Source organism: Mesocricetus auratus, unplaced genomic scaffold (assembly GCF_017639785.1).
Source record: "Mesocricetus auratus isolate SY011 unplaced genomic scaffold, BCM_Maur_2.0 Super-Scaffold_100008, whole genome shotgun sequence".
Lineage (NCBI taxonomy): Eukaryota > Metazoa > Chordata > Mammalia > Rodentia > Cricetidae > Mesocricetus > Mesocricetus auratus.
Genome location: NW_024429192.1, coordinates 45,439,806 through 45,460,993, shown reverse-complemented (window position 1 = coordinate 45,460,993; position 21,188 = coordinate 45,439,806). Strand labels below are relative to the sequence as shown.

At 38.2% G+C, this 21,188-nt stretch overlaps 1 long non-coding RNA gene across 2 annotated transcripts in view; it reads left to right on the top strand.

The window, feature by feature from the left end:
* The window catches only part of LOC110341779, a 44,594-nt gene extending 29,457 nt beyond the window's left edge, over positions 1-15,137 (top strand). For both annotated transcript variants that reach the window (XR_002383774.2, XR_002383775.2), the window contains exon 6: positions 13,988-15,137. This is a non-coding gene — a long non-coding RNA (uncharacterized LOC110341779). The remainder of the gene's footprint in view (positions 1-13,987) is intronic.
* Positions 15,138-21,188: the final 6,051 nt, after the last annotated feature.

Genomic DNA, 21,188 nt, shown 5'->3' with positions numbered 1-21,188 from the left:
ACCTCCTCTCATTCTCCTCATTCATTTCTTCTGACATGTGGGATGCTCTTTAATGACAGATTACAATGAGGGAAAGGCACCTGGGGAAACAACCGAGGCAGATTGCATTACACTGTCACAAAATACTACTGAAAGTCTTTCTGTCTGGGCCCAGCAAACATAATGAGACAGGTATAAATCCTTTCTTTCTAAAAAGTAACTTCTCATGAGACTATTTCATGTAAAGATACATGTTCATTTTAAGAAAAAAAAATTCTTGCTGGGCGGTGGTGGCGCACGCCTTTAATCCCAGCACTTGGGAGGCAGAGGCAGGCGGATCTCTGTGAGTTCGAGGCCAGGCTGGACCGACAGCCTCCAAAACAATACAGAGAAACCCTGTCTCGTAAAAACCAAAAAAAAAAGAAAAAAAAAGAAAAGAAAAAAATTCTTAGCTTCTTTGGAAATAGTTTGTAAGATTGTTTCCACTTTCCCATTAATTTTCTGGTCTTTTGTTTAAACATCAGAGTCTGGTACCAGAGCACAAGACTGAAAGATCTGTGTCTCTAGGAACCATGCTTGTTCATTTGTTTTTACTGCATTTCTTATCTTCAGTATCTAGCCCAAAGTCTGCCAGACAGCATCGGTAGAACATGCAAGCAAGTGCTATTAGCCATCTGCCTAGGATTTCTAATAGCAGACCCTTTACTTCTCTCCGGTAGCAGTTCTGGATAGAGGACATAGAAACTCTAAGAGACATGAGCAACAATGGACTGTGTATACTTACTAGGGGCAGACAGAGGATGGACCGGTGGAGGAGTGCCTGGAATCTGGCTGGAATCTCCCACTGCTACTGACTGTCAGAAATTTATATTGGGGGCAGTAAATTGTGAAAGGCATTGACAAAGCTCCTTGTCTTGTTTTTTTATTTAAGGGGGTTAGGTTAATTACACAGAGTCATAAATTTACTCCAAAATGCTGGAGAATAGAGGGCTAACAAAATGACAAATGCCACAGCCAGGATACGTTGTATCCTCAATACATGAAAACAAGGGCTTTGACACACAAAATGAATGGCAGGTGATGACAGCAAAGAGAGGTACTAAGACTGAGGCACAAGAGAATCTCTGTGGCTTCTAGGGCATAGAGGCACATTGAACTTGTGATCAAGCCTAGGGATGGCTTCTGAGTTTGGGGTGAGAAAGAGGTAGGGGTCAACTAGCTGAAGCTGTTGGGATATTTAGCCTGGGAAGACCAGGAAAGAGGTGAATGTCAGGGTCCTTAAGAATGGCTCCACTTCGTCTTGACTTAAGGTCAGAGAGTTCAAACCCACTATTGCTCTTTCAAAGTTAAACACAGGATATTTGGCCTTGACAAAGATGGCTTGCCTTGACCATAGTATATTTGGTTTATGATGTGATTACTTGATGTTTTGGGTATTGAGAAGGTAATTACACTTGCTTGTTTGTGGTGATATCTTGCTTGTATAAATAAAGCCTGTCTGAAGGTCAGATAATGGAGCTTATCACTAGCTAACCATAGAGGTCTAGAGGTCTCTGCAGACAGACAGGAAATGAGGTAGCTGGGTGGAAACAGGATATAAGCAGGGAGAAACAGGCACTTGCTCTATTGCTTGCTGAGATGCTAAGGAGGTAACATGTGGTGATGGCTTGCTCCTTCTCTCTGATTTTTCAGCATTTTCCTCTATATCTGACTCTGGGTTTTTATTATCTAGACCAACTTGTGCTTTGTATCTTGGTAAGGAAGTCTTTTGCCTCCCTCTGTTTTGATTGGGGTATAAAAGAGCTTTGGATAATAAACTAGGAGTAGTTCCTGGTACTCAAACCAGGTGCCCTCCCGACACTCTCTTGTGTCTCTGTCTTTGCTTTATTATCTTTAATTTTTCTACTTGCCATTTCTTAATCCACACTCCCCTTCACAGGTACAGACTGGACAAGTCAGCTGGACCGAACAAAAGCCCCTCACAACATTGGCTATGACCTATGACCAGTGAATTCTGTGGGATGGATGCTAAGAGGTCTTGCCTGGCTGGTCTGAAACAGTGCAGCAAAGTGGACCCTTTAAGGGAAGTTGGTGTATTTGGCTTGGGAACCACCACATACCTTCCAGCTTATAGACAGGCATGTAACATTCCTCTGCATGCAGTAAAGCTGGCTTAAGTGGGTGGGGCCAAGTGACTCACTCAGAGAGCATTAGGGTCAAGTTACCACAACTGGAGGTTTAGGAGACAAATTACTTGTGGCAGTTGGAGCCAGTGTTTCTGAAGTGTAGGATAATAAATACGGATACTAGCAGGCTTTATGAGGTCAGTTTCTTAACTAAAGAGGGGTCTCAAGTGGTTGGAATTTCAAGTATCGTGAGAAACTTGAGAAATTGTGTTGGAGGCTCTGAAGAGCTCAAACTGGGTAGACAGGGCAGCTCCATGCCAGTGCTGGAGATGGTTTTCCAAGACTGTCTTATCACCTCTGTAGGAACTCAAAGATGGCAGAGCTAAATAACTCCAATCTAACTCACCTTCTATTATGAATCAAGAATATCTACAAGCTCAAATCACCAGATAGTCATTCTTAGTCAAGTTCATTCTTATTTGAAATCCCAGTCTGATGGCAGTAACTCTGCAGCTTTCCATAGGCTGTTGAGTCACACAACTGGTTTATAATGCAATAACTTTATGTTCAAAGTCAGGAAAATTTTAAATCGGAGCTATAGCTGAGTCCACTCGGCTGGTGGTTTCCAGAGATTTGTTTGTAACAAACTCTGATTCACATTGGTATTTAACAATGTGAGAAGCCAGAGTTCCAAGCATTTTCTTCCCAGAAGTGTTTTGATATGTGCCTCTTTTATTTTTGCCTTGTGTTTTTTGTTAGTATAACCCAATATCACCTTCAGAGTATAATCTCCTGAATCTGGGAAATTTTAGATTTGTTAATTTCTAAAACTATAAAGTTAGAATGGACACTGGGAAAAACAGATGTTGCAATATCTTTATTTCATAAAACGTCCAATAGTACCGCAAGCATAGTGGACATTCAATTAACATCTGTTGAATGAAATAGCATGGCCACAAGGGACCATGAATGTGAATTAGGACTGCTGAGACCTCATGTCATCACCTTAATTTAGTTCGTCCCTATTGCTGCCCTCCAAGGGCTGGTGAATGCCTGGGGGGAAGCCTTGGATGCCTTTGCCAGGCTTCTCCCCATGGCCCTATGAATAGGCCATGAAATTTGCAGTTTGAGATGCAGATGGAATTAAGAACAGTGGAATTAAGATGAAAATGAAAATGAAAACAAAATAAAATTCATGCTCCTGTTGCTACTTTGAGATTTGACATGAAGTATTTGAATTTGTCATACACAAGAGATAATATCTTGCCTGAATATGTGAAGCACTAATAAAATTTAATTGTAGTACATAACTGTTAATTATCAGGCTTTGGAGCATTCCAAAGCATTTGCTGAAGAATGTGTGCTTATTAGAACATGCTGACATCAACTATAAAGGCCGGACATTTGCCAGTTGTTGCTACTTATTGCAACTGTATAGGTCTGGGGATCCCAGATGCCAGTGGTTACTGCTCTGGTAAATGATGGTGCAGCCACAGCAGAAAAGGCATGCTGGCTTATGAACTACTTTTTTCCTTCAACGAGTGTTTGCACTCAAAAGAGCAGAATCCTTGATTCCCAAGGGTGGCTGTGTGGAGTTTCTTTCCCTAAAATAATTAGGTCATCTGTGTGTTAAACATTTGCAAGTGGGTGTGTGTCACTTGGTGGTAGAATCTACCACAATGATATATGCTAGATATGTAAACAGATTTTATATTGCATCTTAAAAATCAGGATTCCATGTTTTAGGGCCTCATTTGAAGGTTTTGCTCCCAGAAAAATTGAAAGGGCTTTAAAAATGTAGTGTTCTTTAGAGAGAGAACAACACTGAGAAAGAGTCTTTATATCCCGGAAATGAGAAGGCATTCTGAAAGGCAATTTGTTCTCATAGGTTAAAGTTAAATATTACTGAAAAGATGGGGAAAATGGGAAGTAGTCTGCTTTCTTATTAGTTTAGGTTTATTAGTTTCTCTCATAGAAAGCAAAGGGTTTGTTATGGTACACACACACACACACACACACACACATTACAGCTTTCTATTCTGGTAGCGATAGTACTAGGATCTGGTGAAATATGAATGATGCTCCTCATTTTGCAAGTTTCATGGTAGTGATGACATTATTGTTCTAGCTTGTTTGATCGTGTCATGGTTAGAAACATGTGCTTTCATTCTTGAATTCAGAATCTTCCAAATGCTGCAGGTCTTAGAACTTCATTTTTGTTTCCTGACTCAGGACTGAGATCTTTGGAACTTTCCAGGTTTGTCTAGGTCCCGAAAAGCACCTGAGGTCAAACTTTGCACTGGATATTCCTTCTCTCTCCTAGTCATCTCAGTTCCTACACCACAGGATGCTACACCAGCATAGATTATGTTTTTGATGCCACCATTGAGAATCTGGGATTCCTCTTGTTCCTTGCTTTCTTGGCAGTCTTCTGGTATTTCATACTATGAGAACTTCCTCTCTTTCATGCTTTCCTCATGATGCCAGTTTCCTGGCTCAATTAAAAACTCTTAAGTTTTTTGCCATATTCTTCAGAAACTTTGGCATGTATGCCAAACTGGACATTCTCTGAGTACTTGCAGCTGGACAATCGTTTCTGAACAAGAAGTCCACATTGAGGTTCCAGGCTCTTCCATTATGACTTCTAAAAGCAATTACTTAGCTTAACAATTCAACTTACAAAAAATATGTCCTTCAACATGTTTTCATCCAATATCTGTTTAATCACTTTTTCTCTAATTAGGTTGAATTACATATAATTGTTTTCACACTATTTTATTACTTTATGTGGCTTGTGAAAAGGGTTCTCTTTCTTATTTTAAGTTATTTTTTAAGTACAAAATGTTAATGAATGTCATTTTCTTTCAAAGTCTAACTTTGGAACTTTAAGGGGTATTATAATTTAACCAAACAGTCCCTATTTGTGATCTGTGTCTCTTCGTGTCTTGGTGTCCATGATAAAAATATATGACCTACATATCATACTTGTTTACTGCTTTTGATTTGAATCTAGATTAAAAATGGAGTTGAAGAACAGAGAGAAAGCAATGATTGTGTGTGTGTGTGTGTGTGTGTGTAAGAGAGAGAGGGGGAGCACAAAGGGTAATAAAGGTCATGAGAGACCAAGTGTGGCACTTATGACAATCAGACAAGACATAGGATCTCCCTATTAACAACTCTTACACAGAAATGTGAAGAAAATTAGAATACAAGTTTTAGGTTTTAGACATCAAGGGAAGGGGTATTTTGATTTTTAAGACTCATTTTGCCATGAGGATGCTTAATCTTTGTGACTTGAGAAGAGAGTGAGGGACCTAAGACAGGAGAAGTTAGATCTCCTGGGGAGTCCTATTTGAATCTGGTGTTATTGATATCAGAGATGTAGGCACTTACTATGTTATGGAGAGCAGCATGCCAAGTGCTTGGTTGCTCCACGTATTCATTCTTGAGTGGCTTCTACCTAGCACCAATTCACATGTGAGAACCATGAGGTTTAGACTGGCTAATGAACCCAAGTCACCTAAAAATAGTTGCTGGTTAGCTTTATGGATCTCTGCAATGCAACTCCAGTGTATTTCAGGTTATAGTGTCCCCCTTACTGTGATGCTGTCTCATCATTATTCTCCAGAGAGTCCTGAAGGAAAATAACTAGCATTTAAGTTACAGAATTATTTAATGGTTACCATTGAACAGATTTTTAGCATACTGTTTTTTTTTATTCTCAGGGGGAAAGGGGAGTATTTTTGTTTGTATTTAAGAGATTAACACATCTTGTCATCCCTCTCATACAAAGTTTTGGGGATCATGGAAAAAGAGGATGAGGAATAAATATAAGAGCCAGAGGAGGGTGAGGAGTATGGTGAAACCTGGCCTCTGAATGTGATAAAGCTATTATACACATGAACTCAATGCATCAGTAGTTGATTGCCTAAGACCTCCATAAGATCAAGAGAGTTAAAATTCTAGAATACATCCAGGAGGGTTCCCAATTATTTACCCTCTAGCTGACTTGCTAATAGCAGTTAATGGCTATCAAGGGAAGGAGAATTATTTTTCTTTTGTTGTGTATATGGAATGATCATTGACAGGCTGCTCATGTCCCCATGCATAACCTCATACAAATGGAGAGCACACTAATTGGACTTAATGGGATATGTGTGTGTGTGATATCACATATGTGTGTGCCATATAAATATATGACACACACACACTCACACACACACATATGTATATACATATACATGGCATGAAATTGGAAGATAATGTTGTGGGGCAGCTGGATGGAATATGTATGACCAAGGTACATCATATATATGTATGAAACTTTTAAAAAGAAGAAATAAAATAAAAAGTAAGGTGGCCAACACAGAGAATTGAAAATATAAAGTAACTCCATATTGTTGTAGGTAGATGTACTTTCTCCACTTGGCTTCTATTTATTATTCCCTTGGAAGATCCTTCCACAGCATCCAGACAGTAGGCATACGTACTTTTTTCCAGTGTTTTCGTTATTAACAGAGTCTTTATGAACACTTACGTGAATATTTTGCAAGCACTCATCTTACATGCAGTTTTTCATGTATTTGTCTATGGATACTGGTGGTAATAATATTCATTTAAAGAGGGTGACTCACTGATAAATGACTGTCAGAAACTAATGATTTATATAGATTCTGTAAAATTGCATTTTTTTAAAAAAAGAAAGCTTCTGTATGGAGTTATACCTCCTACACCACACTAAAATGATCACCTCTTATGGTGACTTGTTTGGAACAACACAATGGTGGAGCCAGAATAAACTAAGATCAGTAATTACAGAGTTCTTGTGCCCATCTTAGTTCAACCCATGAACATTATTCTCACCAGTCTACTTGGGTGGCCTGAGAACGCCACCTTCACACTTTCAGGGAGAGATTACACATAACTGAGTTTCATGTCTGTTTTTGCAGGGGAGATTTGGTTTTGAGAAATTACTCAAGAGTGTTTATATTGCTTTACCCATGGGTCTGTGTGCTGTTAAGCTTGAAATGAAAAGAATGGCTTTGTGGTTTAGTTTTATGAGGGAAGCAAAGCCATAGAGTTATGATCCAGTACATATAACACTGAAGGATCACAGTTTAAAGTCTAATAATTCTTGCCATTTATCTTTACTAGAGGATCTCAAAGAATTTTATGAGAAATTATAGACTAAGAATTCAAAAGAGTTGTATGCAGTTTATGGTTAAAAAAGGAAATGCTCAAGTCTTCTGGAATGTTCCAAGACTGCCATTACAGAACTTACAATGAGAGTGTAAGACTAGGGACATTGTAGCTAGGAACTTGACAGGTTTAGGTGGGACCAAATGATTCAGTTACTCTGAATGGCCTTAGCTGGCTTGTCTAGAGATACTTATGTGTGAGAGGAGGCAAAAAGGAGCCAGTGTGCATCAAATCTCTAAAATATCTAAGAAGAAACTTCAGTAGTTACAATAATGTAAATTTTGTAATTTATTTTGAGCTTTTATTTCTGCTTTTGGAGATATTAAGCACCAAAGTGACATGAGCTAATAGCCAATAGAGATGTGGCTCCAATATAGATGGTTATTATAAATTACTTGGAAAGAAACTCTACTTGAAGTATTTGGGTTAGTAAACACACTAAATGAGTATAGATTATTTTAACACCAATTAAGACATATTGTAAAACTTTGAAGCTGTGTATGCTTTCTGAATCCCAGCCAATAGGATTTTAATTGAATTATTACAAAAATATCAGTAGAAAGTATTATCAATACTTAATTACACTAAGTCAAGGGCTAAAATCTCTCTTCATTACTTAATTACTTCATTTTCAGTTAGGGGGTGAAGGTTTAAAATGAGATGATAAAATTTTGGAAAAAGCAAGACCTTAATAAAGACTTACCCTCACTCATTTTATTCAGGAAGGTAAAACTAGGCCATGATCCTTTAAAAGTTATAGTTATATTCTTTAATAGTCTTTAAGATATGAGCTCTTCTCAGGCATTCTGAAGTTGGAATTGAAAGAAGGGATGGTGTGTAGATGTTGCCATGGGAAAAAAGACCTTCTTACAGTTCCAGAGTGAATTAATTATCTGCACTTAAACCATATCATCTACCTGTCTACCTGAAAGTTCTCAAGGCAGGTGGCAGTTAGGAATTGGGCATAGATGGAGCCTACAGACTAGCAGACAAATCTTTTATCTATGCATGTTAAACTTGGTCAAGACAAGTGGTCATAAATCCCTTTCTCATCTCTTTCAAGTGAGCATGCCTCCTTTTGCAACAGAATAATCTAAGCTAATGGTTCTCCTAAAACAGTCTTCAGGCAAGTGATCCACTAGAACTTGATAGAGATATACATCTCTTTAGTCAAGACTTCCTGAATCAGAAAAGGACCAAGAGGGACTAGTCCAAATTGCCTATTTTAAAAGTTCTCTTTGTGTTTCTAATGCCTGGTAACATTACATTTGACCAGTATATATTCCTTGGTAACCATGTCAACATGCTCCTATCCTGATACCTTATTCACAGTAAGCTTTTCAAGATGACCCACAAAGTGGCAAATATATTTAATTTGTAATGCAACACACTTTGATGTTTACTATCATATTTTAGTGTCTCTTTTTATAAACACCGTGCATTCAGGAACGAATAGTTGGCCTTACAGATTATTCATTTTCTTTCCCTTTGAGACTAGCCCTTCAGCTTTTCATTTAATATGAAAGGTCATTTTCAAGGAAAATTGTTTTCTGCCACTGCAGTTATTCAGTTCTCTAGAGAGTTCTTGGGAAGAAAAGCTGGTACCTGCCAATCATTTTCCCCTCATTTTTAAAGAATAGTCATATCAATGTCAATAATGATTAGTAAAATTTGTCCTGTAGTTCTTCATGCAGGAGTATCCAAAATTCAGCAACCAGGGGTTTGTTGTTTTAAGAAGTCTATGGTGGCTCCTAGTGGGTGCTTCGACCACAAATGCATGATTCATATTCTCAGTTTTGCTCAAGGTAATGTGAAAATGAGGGCAAAAATATAATCATGGAGAAAGCTGGGGTGCAGCAGGCCTGTGGAGCAAAAGGACTCAAACCAATACAAAAATTCATATATATTGCAGGTATAGTTATTTGTGACATGTGAGAATCATGTGGGGTGGGGAGCCATGTATTCGAATTTTAGTGAGACTCACGTGGATCAAAACTCTTTCACTTTTTTTTGGCAGAAGGCTCTACAGATTAAATTTTAGTGTTGCATGGATATGCATCTAGTTCCTGGGGAATACATTGCTTAGGATTGTGATACTGAAAATAAGAGTCAGGACATTCATATGGGACTACAACTGCTGGTTCTGGTACTATGGATTTTATATGAACCTTTTCCTCCAAAGAATTGGATGTGGAAAACATATTCTCAATGCAATATTATTCAGAAGGTCTGGAGATCCATTGTATCATGAGAGCTCTGACTTTATCAGTATAATAACCCATGTCGGGTTCATATAATGGTGGAATTATTCTGGGGTGGTGGAAGAGAAGGTAGAAACTAAACGGAGAATGAAGCTCACTGGGGCAAACATTGGAGGACATTCCTTGTCTCCACGATTTCTCTTTTTCATTTCTCAGCTACCATGAAATAGCTCTGTTCCACTGAATCTCTTCACCTCAATGTTTTCCACAGCAATGGGTGAAGAGACTTTGAATTGAAATCTTCCAAACCAGGAGTACTTAAAAATATCATATTATAAACAAAGTAGAGGGCTCTGAATTCCTGTCCATAAATGCTCAGCTTTGTATTCCAAACTCTCTAGTGTGTTTATTCATTCAGAAATAAGACTCAATAAAGGGGAGAGTTTACCTCTGAAATAGAGATCCTGGAAGACATTCTATAAAGTGCTTCTTTCTGGATTAAAAGCTGGGCACGTTGATGAATGAACCAAAAGCAGTAAGAAAGTTCCTTGGATTTGGACTGTAGAGACTTGAGGATTGGTATATTATGAAAAAAAAACAATATCCAGAAGTTTGGACTACTTCTCAGCAAAGCAAACAATACATGATAGTAACAAATTTAATAAAAATTTATAATAAATCATGTATCTGAGGTAAGCCACTCAAATTGTATGCCAAAATTAAAGATCACTTACTTCTTGGAAAGGTGATACCTAGAGACAGAATTTACTTACCAGTATATTAATGATAAGTAATAATATTTTTTATAATGAAGTTGAATTGCAAACTTGGAAGAGTTTTGAAAATTTTGGGGAAGAAAAAAGCTCTGTATTTTAAGAGAGAAAGTATAAAGTATCACTCAAGGAAGTGATAAAAAGTCAACACAAACACTCCAGCCATTAAGAACTCAGCTTTATGTCTCTACTGTACTAGATGTTGGTGTGAGTTAGTCCTGCAGCATGCTTTACCTGCCCATCATGCTTCTCCTCCTGTGCCTGCATTTGTTCTAACACAGCACCCATAACTGAGCTGGAATCATCTTAGTAAAACCCATCTGATAGTGTCACTCCTACATAATGCCCTGTACCTACTCTCCTAGCCAGATCACAACACAGGTCTTCTGCAACTCAATTTGATCCCAATAAGTTCAACTCCATTTCTCAGTCCCCAGTGCCTCATATTTCTGCAGATCAAATGGCATGTCATTTCTTGAGGTGACCCTTCTTCTTTAAAGACTTGTCAGTTTTTCCTCATTGTCTCACTTCTCTCTATGAACTTGTTATATGTAGTATTAATTTTCAAAAGCCTTGCTAATCTCAGGGAAAAAAAGAGAATCATACAGCATCTTATATGCACAAGGTTGGTCCCACGGGATCAGCATAAGCACTGTAGGTATCTGTCTTAGTGCTTGGCATTGTCTGAGAGTAGGAACTTGTTTGTGGGGATTGGGGAGTGGCATGCACTTTCCCCTGAATTGCCTGGACAGCAATCCCCAAGGATCTTCCTTCTCCAATTCACCAGCCAGAATTATAGGCATGCATTGTTACTCCTGGCAGTTTTTTCTTCACAAAGTTACTGGGAATGGAACTCATGACCTACTTACTGTTTGCACAATGAACACTTCGTTGATGTAGGTATCTCTTCCTGGCTTATCACTTGATCCTTGATAGCTCCTTGACACCCAGAAGGCATTTGAGCAATGTTTTGGGAGATCAAAATGAATCCAAAAAATATTTGCTAAGTGCTACAACTAACCTTACATTTGGGCAAAATGAAAATAAGGCAGAAAAGTTCTGGGGGTGGGGACCTCAGGATAATCTTAGCTTATAAAAAAGCTTTTAAGATGTTGGGAAACTTAATCTTCAATATTCAGGTGCTTTCATTGTTAATGATTGTTAGAGTAAGAAATGAAGTAGTAACTGAGTAACCCATCTCAGTTTCTAAGTGTTTTTGGCAGCTATTTGAACCTTTGACCACTGAACTTTGCACTGCACTGTCCACTTGTCAGCAGATGAACTACATGTTTTCTGTTTTCTAACTGTAGAATTACTCATGACCAAAAAAATGGGGGGTTAAATGATATGCTTTATCTAGATAAGACTCATTTCCCCCCCTCCTCCCCAAGAACAGTCAATAAATTTGTTTGAAAGTTATTTAGTTTTCCAATCAGTTAGCTAGTTGTGTGTGTAAATGACTAAGGAGCATCAGAAATTTTCCTACGGGTACTGTATGTATGAGCAGGTTCTTCCTCATCCCTTTCTTCTTCAGAGATCCTTATTTTAAAACCTCAACAAACCATGGACCATGCACAATTCAAATCTTTCTCTCCTCCCTCTCTCTTTCCCTCCTTCCCCCTCTCAAAATCTGAGATATCCTAGGATAAGAACAGCCTGACATTCTCTGTGAAGTACATGACTGAAGCACCCAATAGAAAAGTCTAGAGAAGTAATTAAGAGATGGTATATGTTAGTTATGTTATTAAGACAATTTTATTATGATTGTTCAGGATGTTTATCATAGAAAATCCATTCATTGTTTGCTTAGCCATATCTCTAGTCAGCCTACACTACTAATTTACATAAAGTCACATAATCTACTCAAAAGATAGAAGGTAATTCCAGATAAGGAAATGTAGGTAACAGTTAGATTTGAAGTTACTTTGTTTGTGAGTCTGTACGTTTTTGCTCAAGAAGAGGAAGGAGGTAATTGGCATTTCGGGTGCTTTTGTCAACAAAAATATGTATAGAACCAAGGTTTAGATTTTGCTGTCTTTGTGGTTTGAATTATTAAACATGATTCATAACTTAATAAATATGAAAACATATCATGAGGGTTCCAAGGGGGCTTCCAAGTTTGGACTCTGAGGAAAAGAGGAGGGCTACTAACAGACAATCATTGACAACAAAGAGTGAGTAAGTCCTGGGCTAAACTGAGGACTAGGAGGAAGAGGAGAGAGAGGAGGGGGAAATAAAAGGAAAAAGAGGAGGGGGGAAGGAGAAGAAGAAGAAAGAGGAGCATAGTTGAAAAAAATAGAATTGATTGTCATGATGAGAGGTAAAACTTACCAGCTGTTTATTCTAATTGTTTCTCCTACAATGCTGATAAGCAGATAATGGAAATGTGTTATAAACAGAAACAATGCACAAGTATGGAGGTGCGCACATTTAATTTATTCAGTTCATTTCTTTGAGTAGAAATCTAAGATGTAGGTCTAGGCAGCTGGCAGGTATTACTGTATTCACAGTTCAGCTGATTAAGCTGGGATTAAGCAAGTCAACACAGATTTTTCCATGACGTTCCTGAACTTACTCATTTAGTCTGGTAACCAATCACAATGTGAGTTTTTTTTTTTTAAAAACAGGCTATTTAACTGGCCTATGGTTTTAATCCTTCACCATCATGCTTAGATCTGCTTCTTGTCCCAGAATCCCAAATTGAACTTTTTTGTCTGACCACTTTCTGTTGTTACATCATCTTACAAAGGGCACATTACTGTCCAAAGGGCAGCTAACATCATCATTACTCTCCGGAAAAAAATTAATGTGTAAAACTCCTGGCTAAAGCAAAAAAAAATCTTAGATAAATTGAGAGTGCTTATTTATTAACTGGGTTCCAACAAAAAGAGTAGAAATTACTGACCTCTTGATTATCACAGAATCAAAAAAGAGAAATTAAAAGTAAGCTCTCCCACTGTGGCTGGTTATTGGCAAGACTAAGACATATAGTAATTGATATTGGAGTGAATATTTTACTCTCAAGGTGTATCTATAATCTTTGAGCAACTGGTATGGGTTAGTTTTTTATAGATTTATTTCACAGATGAGATCATTTATCTGCGATAGGTCCCAGGATTTCTAAGTCCTGATGTAGAATTTAAACCCAGATCTGGTCCCTAAAAGCCTGTGTTCATTCCACTCCACCTCTAAATATTACATTATAGAACCTTTACTTTTACTATAACTCTTTAATACAAGGAACAGGCAAATTTTCACCAGTCAAAACTTAAATGTTAGTCTTCACACAGATAATAAAAATCCAGTTAAAATAGACTATTCCTTTGGATGAAAATTTTACATTGACTTATAAATACTAGTACAGTTAGCTTCTTCTCATTGCCACCAATTAAACTGAGAAATGACTTAACTAACATTTAAGCAAGAAGAAGGAGATAGCACATAATCAAAGCAGGGACCTCAGCTGGACAGGGTCACAGGACAAAGCACAGCCAAGATGAATTGGGTCCAAGGAAGGCTAATCAACTTCAGAGAGATTGTGAGTGGTTTTCAGGTGAAGAGCTGCAGTTTGGGAACAGGGAGACAGATGGGTTCTGTTGTATAACCCAGTGACCCCTGGCGTAAGGGCTGCACACACCAGCTGATGAACTCCAGACTTTAAATGTGAAATTTGAATTTTCTCACGCCTGAAACTTTCTTTTCATTCCAGCTTGACAAGGCCTCTTTTAAGACAAAAGAAGAGGACAACAAAATTGAAAGACTCAAACCACTGGGCCCTGTGGTCAAGGAATGTTGTTCTTCCTTTTTGAAGCTACAGGACAGGAGAACAGCTGAAGTAGACTTATGGAGATTGTTGAACTATTTCTACTGGCTATAGAATTAAATAAAGCAATACCCCTCCTTGGCAACTTTATAATAGGCACAAGAGTGGTTACCTTAGTTCACAGAGCTTTCTCGTTCTTTCTTTCTTTTTTTTGTATACCTGTGCCATTGCATCAGTCCTGAAATTGTGCTAAGCCCACAGCTGGCTCTTTTGAAAGGAATTGCACTAATGTACATGAAAAGGAAATCTCAAAATAGATGATAGGATTCTCACAAGTTACATAATTTTGGAAAAAGTTCAAAATTCTGAAATCCATCCACAAATTATTACTATACTGAACTTGACTTTTTCTGTGTATTTATTCACTGTCCTAATATTAGAATTCCTGTAGGAATGCACAGTAGTCGATCACTGTGATGGTAGCCCTTTTGATGAATGAAACAGTGGGCCCATTCATAGAAGAGCCATGGGATTGCAACTGGGATTTTTCAAAATTACTTTAAGAATGATCCATTTATATCTATATCTTTCCTTGACAGAAAACAGAATTATAATGCCTGTAAACACAAAAACTAAAACAGATTTCAGATAGCAGTCAGTACTAAAGTACCCATGTGGGTTGCAATGCTCACTTAGGATCTCTGCCTACAATTGTATACAGAGATAATAGGTTTATCTCTAAGTGTGACCATTCATCTCAGCTGAGTTTTGGTCTTATTTTTAAAGCTGAAATCATGAGGCAAAGGTCTATATTTATCTGTATGTAACCATTAGTCCTCTATCTCAAAATCTTGTGTAACTGTGTAAGCATTTTTGAAATATGGTCCTGAGCCTAGATGTAAACGTCAAAATACTTAAATACTAGAATTAGATTTTGTAATTTAGTACTGTAGAACTCTTAATATGAATTTGTTAATTTTTGGTTTTCTTATATTAAAAAAAGTATTAGGTAATAAAGTCTCTGAAAGTATCCAGTGTCTATTTTTCAGAGTGCAAAGCCTTTGAAGTTGTAATGCCTATTGACTTCATACAAAGCAAAATTTATCTTCATTAAAAGTTATACAAGATCAATGTCCTCCTGCCTATCTTTATTTTACTTTTACATATAGGAGTATCACATGCAATATAGTAAATACCTACTTACTTCTAATTTGTATGTTCTGGGACATATTTTAATTCCAGAATTTGAGAAGTCAAAATTTCTTCAGTGTTAGAACCTGCGAAATCAGTATTACCTGAACTTTTATCCTTGATTTGTTGGACTTAATGAATACTTATCTGGGTCCTAATTGCTGTGATTTCTACAACTGTTTTTTTCTTTAATAAGGCATTAGCATTTTGCAAGGAATCTTAATTGCAAAGACAACTTATTCCATAGCTATTAACAAAGTGGTAACTTTGGCATTCTTTTTCTTTAACTCTCTTGATTCATAGGGCAAATCTCACACATAACAAAGCCTCATGGTGGCAATGATTATTACTGAAACAGTGATTTAGGCATGACTCAGATATTGTTATGGCTTGAATATGAAATGTCCTCTATAAACTCCTGGGGTGGAGGTTTATCCCCTGTTAGAAGGTGCTGGAAGCTTTAAGGGGGTCCTAGCTGGAGGAAGTAGGTCACCAAGCGTGTGTCCTGAGTAGCTATGCTTTGCTTTGCTGTCCCCCCCTTCCCACCACTTCCCCTCTTCTGTCTCTGGGCTTGCAACTTACGGATCCAACATGAGCTCTCAGCTACTGCTCTAGCACTAGGCCTGCCTGCCTCTGTGCTCACTGCCATAAAGTTCATAAACTAATACTCTGAAACTGCAAACAAGCTTTAACTAAATGCTTTCTTCTCTAAGCTGACTTGATCGTGTTGTCTTTTTACAGAAAGAGAATAGTAACTAAGACAGAGTCCATTTGTGCACACATAGTGTATTGGGAAGAATGTGGGAAGTTCCTTTACATGGTTTCACATCCCACATTACTAATTTGTTCATAACTATATTAATTACTTTGTGCATTGCCGTGATAAAATATCTGACAATGGCAACTTCTAGAAGCAAGGGTCTATTCTGGCTCACAGTTCAAGTGCTTGTTTCATCATTTAAGAGACATCATGACAGTAGGAGCTTAAGATGGCTGGTTACATTGCATGTGTTCAGTCAAGAAATTGAAAGAGGTAAGTGTTCTGCTTATCTTGCTTTCTGTTTTTCAGTCATTATAAGAACCCAGCCTATAGAATAGTGCTATATTTAGGGTTGTACTTCCATCAATTAATCTAAGCTAAAAACTTCCTTCCAGACATGCCCAAAGGTTTGTTTCCATGGTGATTTGCAAGTCTGTTAGGCTGATAATCAATATTAAGCACCACAGTAACACATCTATATAGAGTAGCATTGAACAGTGTCTCAGTTAACTGCTTCTGGGTTCAATTCCTGGCCTTTTAAAATCAATTCATAACTATTTTTGTAGGGTTTTGGTGAGGACTAAAATAATAACAATTTTAGAAACATAATAGAACTTGGTATAGAGAATGAGAACAAATAGATATTCATCTTGTCACTCCCATAAGGACTTGGTGTTTGTTGCAATATTGATATGTGTGTAGAAATGTAATAAGATGGTTTTTGTTTTTCAATTGGTTTTTCAAGACAGGATTTCTCTGTGTAGCTTTGTACTGCAGGCTGGCCTCAAACTCACAGAGATCTGCCTGCCTCTGCCTCCCGAGTGCTGGGATTAAAGGCATGCACCACTACAGCCTGGGTGGTAATAGGGTTTTAAATGGGACCTGGGAAGAATAGAGGGGGTAAAGAGGAAGGGAGTTGGTCATGGGGGAACAGGAAGTTGAGGGGGTGGGGGTAGAATAGGGGGAAGAGGGAATCATAGGATCGAAGACAGATCAGGCACCAGAGTGACCTCGAGTGATCTAAAGGTATAACATCAATTGGCAAGCTAAGCAATAGTGGAGGGACCACCTCGAATGCCCATTCCTGATAATGAACTTGATGTCTATAACCATCCGGGAGCCTTCATCCTGTGACTGATGGAAGCAGAGGCCAACACACAACTAAGCACTGAACTGAACCCAAGGAACCCAGTGACAGAGAGAGAGGAGTGATGAGCAAATTGGCAAAGAATGGGCTGGCAAAACCAGCAGAGACAGCTGATCTGAACAGGGGAGAGCTCTTGGACCCCAGACTGACAGTGGGGAGGCCAGCATGGGACTGATCTGGACCCCCCAAATGTGAGTGTCAGTGAGAAGGCCTGGGCAACCTATGGGGCCCTGAGCTGTGGATCAGTGTCTATCCCTGGTATACAAACTGTCTTCATGTGCCTATAGCACAAAGAGAGATGCTCTCTCAGCCTGGACTCTTAGGGGAGTGCCTTGACCCTACCAAGAGTAAAATAACCGACTCTAGATATCCCCTATGTGGAAGGATTTGGCAATAGGGTGGGAGGGAGGGGGGAAGGGGAGTGTGGGAGGAGGGGAGGGAGAGGGAACTGGGATTGACATGTAAAACAAGCTATTTAAAATTAAAATAAAAAATGATAAAAAATTAAAAAAAATAAAAAAATAAAATAAAAAAAAATGGGAGTTTGTGAGAGGCACCTGGGAAGTCTGGCTCGAACCATCAGAGCACAGGCTTGCTATTCTGAGCATTACTCAAAGTTTGTTAAACCACAAAACTTACAGAGATTCTGTGGTTACCTCTGTATACAGAGACCCAGTGATTCTACAGGTACGGGACATGTTCTTAACACCTATAAAAATTATGTAGGAGTCTAATTCATCTATTTTTACTTAATGCTTAGCACAGTGCAAAGTACAATGAGTATATAATAACTTCTCAATAAATGTCTGTCACTTCAGTGTATGATCAAGAGTTCCAGTATGTATAAAATTAGTTATACTGCTCATGGGAATAGCTTGTTTTATCTTCAAAAGCTATTAACTAGCTTTTGAAATCTTTTAGATAGCACAGAAGACAGATCTCAGACCATGGCATACGGGGGGGAGAATCCCCAAAGGAACTGAATCTCACCAGTTCGATAGGGTGTGATGGGGCTGTGGTAGGTTAAATTCAGATATTAGATTCATAACTGCTAGATTCGGCAATTAAAAGAAGCAGAGCATTATCACTTAATATCTGCAGTTTGTGCTTTAAAATAGGTACATGTACTTACTAGAATAAACACAAATGCAGAGTTTAAATACATAAACATGTCACAAAGTATATACCTAAGTTTTGTTAAAGCTTACATAGCAATCCACCTGAAAACTCAACAGCTCAGAGCCACCATAACTATGCACCTATGTAGTATAAACACCTGTAATTTTGTTGGTGTACTCTGTAAAGTCTCATCTGTACTCCATGATTATCTGAAAGAGTGGCTCTATTTTTCACTAGAACTTACTTTTCAAGATGTCCACTCACAGAATTGGTACATCTGTGCCGGTTCTTAGCTTCAAGCTCAGTTTGTCTACGCATGGACTAGGGTCTCCAGTTTCTTTTTCTTTCTATAGATGAACCAGGGTCCTCAGTTTCTGTCCATAGGTTATGCTTTACAGACCAGGTGGGTTTCTTTGAGCACATAGTGGCTGTCTTCCAAGAGTGTGCTTATCAGAGACCCAAGTTGGAAGCAAGGTCTCATGATGAAGTCTGAGAAAGGACCAAGTTCCACAGTCAAAGTTCACCCAGGGTCATGGAAAGTCCCATTTACTGGTTTGCTTCCCAATGGGAATGCTTCCATGTTACATAAGATAGGTACATAATGGGATAGTGTGGAAAATTCAGGCTGCCAGGGCAAATTCTACATTTCCCAGTAGTGTTTAGAAGAACTTTTAATTCAGGTACCTCTGGAGTTCCCTACCAAGTCAAGGGCATTGTGAGATGTAGGAAATACTTTCTAAAAGTGATGTAGTCTAAGAATGAAATGCTTCAAGGGAGATTTGGGAAGAGATGAGTTCAATGAGATCTAAAAGCTGCCAAGAATAGAATGAACAGCTGGGTAGTTAGCTGAATGAACTCCTTTGGTAGGAAGAGCTAAGTGTTAACAATTTAAAGACTGGGTTTAGGGACCTTCCCCTTGCCTGTTGATGTCTAAGGATGAGAACAGTCTGAATAACCAAGGGCCTCAAGCCGTAGTTCCTTTTACATAGCATACAGTGTGTTCACAGCTAGGCTTATTTTTTCTTCTTCTGTGTCTGAACAGTTTTCTAGAATGACCAGAGGCTCAAAAAAAGAAAAAGAAAGAAAAACAAAGCAAAATATAAAAACCTTGGCCACATGAGCCTGACCCACCAAATTGAAAATCATAGGAAAATCTATATCTGACACATGTATCAACAGTTTGTCTGTGAGTATCTATTTACTCTCTCAAGTGAAATAGAAATACTGACTGTAGCTTGCTTTCAAGAGTGATGATAACTAGGCTGAGAAAAGCAGACAGCAAACCAAGTGCCAGAAGCTTCGGCCTATCTCAAAGGAGAGGCTTTCAAATGGTTTTGTAAAAGTTCTGTTTTAATACTTTGTGTGGACCTCTACTAAAACTGACCAGATGGCCTAGGATACTTTGTATCTTCTTTGGCTACATCTGTTTCATTCAAGACTAAACTGCTATTGCTATTGATTGTATAATGAGGCAAAAAAATTGATAGCATTCCCCAAAGCCATGTCCTTCCTTATTCTGTACTGGATTTGGAGCAGGAAAAAAGAATGTAAACAATGCATTTTCTTCCCCCAAATTTATTTATCAATTTCAGATGGTTTCCTTCTATGCATAGCATACTATCAAAGCCAAGCTGTGATTGAATGGGGCGATTCTTCTTTTTTCCTAGTGGAATGTTAATCTGGCAAGCAGACTGCCTTGGCAGGAGCAACTAACAACAAGACTAGTCCCTGACTTTACCACCCTCTGGGAAGTACTTTGATGCTGATTTTCCACAATCATACAATTTGAACTAACCTCACACAGGTCTGTCATACTCTTTGTTTAATAATTTAGTTTCCTGATGACAAACAAGAATAATTAAATGGTTATATACTTATGACGGCTGCATGTTCCTATGTCAGGACTAAGAGTCATTGGTAGCTTTACGGAAAATATTAGAACCCAAGATATGGGACCACTGAGTGGCAGGTGGGTCTTTTAATTTCTTATCTGGACACTTAGGTTGGAGCTGTGGGCTCATTTCCTTGCAAACCTGAGGAAGAGCTGTAGAAGAGGATTACAGGACTGCAAGGCCCATTTCAGGGTTTCTGCCCCATTGATATGCATGTATGGAGTCCAAACTATAACATGTTCAGGATTCAAGGCATTTCTCTTGATGGTAGTAGTTAAATATCAGCACCTTTCCATGAAGTAGGACACAGAGATCATTCCTTCTTTAGTCAGGATTCTCTTCCCAATAGCAAGCAGAGACAGAAATGAACTATAGACTTGTTTCATTTTCTTGTAGTAATGACAGTTCATGGGGATGAAAACTGAACATTTTCTGTGAGTTGTGGGAGCTCTCTAACCTATGGCTTGGAACTGATTGCATGCACTTAATATTGTGTTTGGACACGAACAAGAAGGGGTTATTTTGAATCAGTGTTATATTTCTCTTTTTCAAGTTTAATTCACTTTCTATTCTAAGTGTCACTTCTGTGTTTGAATGACTACCAGTGTTTTCAGAAAATTCATCACAAGATAACATTAGTCACTAACCAGACACAGACCATATCAACAGTTGAGTCTTACAGAATATATGCTGTTCTCCTTTATGAAGACTGTTTGTTAATGAGCCTATTTCATTTTTCTTCAAGCAGCTGAGCTGAGGAAAATCCTTCAAACAGTATGACTTCTTTAGACAGGTAGTAATTTATTGTTAGACATTCGGAAACTGTTTGTCTGGCAGAAATAAACACACAATAAAATTATCTAAAAAGCATTCAGGTGAGTGTTTTGATTGAAGAAATGACAAGAAAGTTTGGAATTTGAGTATTTTCATAAATTGTAGAAGCAACTTTGGTAATTGAAGGGATGAAGACAAATCAAGTGGAAAGAAATGTATTTTAATTCCAGAAATGTGCAGTTGTGTAGAAGATAGTAAAGGTAA